Genomic DNA, 3,295 nt, shown 5'->3' with positions numbered 1-3,295 from the left:
TCACTACTCCCATTAAGTATAGGAGATTACTTGCGTTGTTCGGCGAAAACGTATTACCGCTCCAGGTTTTGAATGTTTCTTCTTGCTTGCGTGTATGATTACTAGCTTTGCCAGACCTTGAAAGTGTCGAGAACTTCTGAGTGTCGATGTCCCCCTAAATGACCCTAATTCTTGAACAAGTTAAAATTTTTAAATTGTGTATTTGGCAATAGATAGCTTGATTTTCATCTCGCCGAGTTCGTTAATTGAGTCACTCTGTTAATTTGTTAATATGTGTTGTCTGTTCAGCGCCGTAGCTTATTTTTTTTCTCGGGGGAGGCATTAATACGCGTATTTGGGCCCCTAAAAAGTTACTTTTTTAATTCTTGGGCCCCTCTTTTCATCTTTCTCTTACTCTTTATGGCCTCCCTGAAACATGTGAACCCTCCCGCACTGCAAGGTCTGCGCCGCCGTTAGGTACGCACCTGGACCCGTTCCATACATGACAAATTACCTAAGGCGAGAATATTGACAAATCTCAAAGCCATATGACTAAATATTATTTCTAGACTCCTAATAGTAGACATGTTTTACTGAAATGGGCCCACGACTCATTTTTATTTTGTTTACCTTTTGTGTGCTGTTTTGTTTATGTAAAGTAGGGAACTAGTTTAATGCTTCATTTATAATGCCATGTTCGTGTCGTACATGGAGTAAGAAAACTTTGTGTTAAAATGGGCCTCCTTCGAACGACGGGAACTTCCCTGGGGAAAGGGCAGTTGCTCTCCTGCCCTCTCATAAGTTACGGCCCTGTTTCTGTTAATATCTGACTGTGACATTGACAACTACCTAGTAGCAGCTATCATAAGAGAGATTATCGTTGAATAATGGAAATAGTCAAATTTGAAAATGGACAGATTTAATTTATAGAAATTAAAGGGGACCAGGTTAAAGGAGAATACCAAATTGAAGTGCTAATTAGATTTTTGTTTTTAGAAAGTTTGGATTACACTAGGGTAAATGATACTTGGGTTACAATTATGGATAGCAATACAATTTCATCAAAACAAACAGTGAGACACACGGATTTCATAGAAACAAACCATGTTTTGGCCAGGAATGCACTAAACTAGCAGAGAAAACGGGCAAAATTGCTTTAGCTGCAAAATCCGAACAATAGAGTAATGCAAAATTTCCCTGATATTATTTGGAAAACTTCCTAAACTATTAAAACAAAGAAACGTGATTTTTTTGTAAGCTAAATTATTGAACTTGAAGATAATAGTACACGAATTTAAGAAAGACAATCAATTTCGCGTATATATGCTAAATAAAGCGAACGGCACAATTCTCACGAACACTGATAGTATTTTCAATAGATCGAAAGATTTCTTTGACAATTTACTTATTACGCAGCTAGAGGATCATGAACATGAAGAAATTGAAATGCATACCGCAGTACCATATGTTCCAGAGCCTAATCAAATAAATTCCTATAAAGGAATTAAAGAAATACAAATCTCCGGATATAGAGGAAATTCTTACTCACTTAAGTTTAGCTGAAGGGGAAAATTATGGAACAAGATATACGAACTCTTTCTCTTCATCTGGGACAATGGACAATTGCCTCAAGAGTATAAAGAATCAATCATTTTTTCTAATTTAAAAGAAAGGCATCAAACATTCTGCTAGATTGATCCAATACGCAGATGATATTATTGGAGATTCTCGGTGTGAATTTAAGCGAAATTGATCAACTATTGACTAGATATTTACCATTCGTAAAACTCACGAAAAGAATTGGAAAAGAATACTGTGATTCATCAATTATCCTTCGACATTTTAGGAGGAAAATATGAACAACTTTCTTATCGAATTTGGAATACCAGAAAAGCTCGTTAGATTATCCATGATGAGTTTCAATGAATCACAAAATAAAGTCCTAGTAGGAAAATACTTGCTTACGAGCTTTCACGTCGAGAATTATCTGAAACAAGCAGATCCGTTGTCGCCATTATCATTCATTTCTGTTCTAAAGTATGTTACAAGGAAAATGAAAGATAACAGCAAGAGTTGAATGGCAGTTACTACATTATGGTTTATGCTGATAATGTAAATCTGATAGGTATTATATGAGGATAATAGAAAGAAATCCAAAAATTTTAATATCTGCATCTGCAGAAACATGGATTTAGAAGTTATGGCAGAGAAAAATAAATATCTTGATATTGCCGTCACCAAAATACTGCAAATTACTGAAACGTTAAAATATCTATTAATACTTTCTATAAAGTGGACACAAACAGTCGAAAACAGTACCCAAGAAGAAATTAAATGTCAACTGAAAACAGGAAATTCGTGTTATTATCCGCCTAAAATCTTATTTGTGTGAATCCGGTCGATAACATTGAAGATTATAAGATGTAAGACGTTAATTATGCCGGTTGCTCTGTACACTGGCGAAATATGGTTGATTACTTTGAGGGAAGAGCGTAGCTTCCAAGTGTTTGTGAACAAAATTCTGAGGCGAATATTCGGACTCACGAGGGATAGTAATCGGGGATGTCAGAAACTTCGTAACGAGAAATTGCAGAATTTATATCGTTTCCCAAACATTGAGGATTATTATGTCTAGAAGACTAAGTTGGCCAGGCCATGTAGCCAGAATGGAAGAACGTAGGAATGCTTTCAAAATTTAAACTGTAAACTCAATCAGAAAAATACCATTACAAAGACCTACGTGCAGGTGGGAGGAAGCAAAAATAGGAATAAAAAGTAGAAACTGGATCAAGTTTGCAAAGGACAGAATTCAATGGAGAGCTTTATTGAAGGCGGCATTGAACCTCTGTGTTCTATAGGTCACAGAGGTAGTTTTTTATACACGTTTTTTAATTTTCCCCATCATTGTGTAACGGTTAGAATAGCTTTGAATACAATAACATAAGGAAAGAATCTCAAGGTTATCATGTTTGTTGATATTCAGACGCGTTTATGAAAAAATAAGGATAATTACTCTTTAATTGAAAACTAATGTTATCAGATACTTCATTCAATTTGCAGAAAATCTTTTGTTTCCTTGAATAACATAAACTACTGAATGGCTAGTACAATGGATATCTGCAACCCACCAAGAACTAGTTAAATCATGTGATCAGGTAACACAAAGAGATGACTGTAATAATAGAAACAAATGTTTCACTGACAACTCTCTCCTAGTAGCGTAAAGTATATCTTGTAACGTTTCCTTAATTAGCGTGTATTGTTTCCAACATACTTAACATGTGCTTGACATTGTGTTGGTTTTTCTCACATCTGT

The sequence above is a fragment of the Thermobia domestica genome, chromosome 8 (assembly GCF_964235325.1).
Source record: "Thermobia domestica chromosome 8, izTheDome1.hap1.1, whole genome shotgun sequence".
In the NCBI taxonomy this organism is placed as follows: domain Eukaryota; kingdom Metazoa; phylum Arthropoda; class Insecta; order Zygentoma; family Lepismatidae; genus Thermobia; species Thermobia domestica.
The sequence above is the reverse complement of the archived record's forward strand: the minus strand, read 5'-3'. Positions refer to the sequence as shown.